Source organism: Nestor notabilis, unplaced genomic scaffold (assembly GCF_000696875.1).
Source record: "Nestor notabilis isolate BGI_N333 unplaced genomic scaffold, ASM69687v1 scaffold22263, whole genome shotgun sequence".
Classification (NCBI taxonomy): Eukaryota; Metazoa; Chordata; class Aves; order Psittaciformes; family Psittacidae; genus Nestor; species Nestor notabilis.
In genome coordinates, this window is record NW_009922698.1 from 1 (window position 1) to 270 (window position 270).

The following is a 270-nucleotide window of genomic DNA, read 5'->3' on the forward strand; positions in this document are numbered from 1 at the left end:
TTTTTTTTTTCCTTTTTTTAATTTTTTCTTTTTTTTTGGCCGCCCTCCCCTCTCCCTCCCTCCCGTGTCGCCATCAGGGAATCCAGCACCGCACCGAAGCCAGAAGAGAGGGAGCAAAACCCAACCCAGGCCGAAAGCTGCGTCCAAAACAAAACCCACCCTTTTTATTGCCGAGGAGATCTGTTGTTTTTTTTTTTCCTAGTATCTAATCTACCCTCTTTCAGTTTAAAGTCATTACCTTGTCCTATCACTACATCTCCGGTTGAAAAA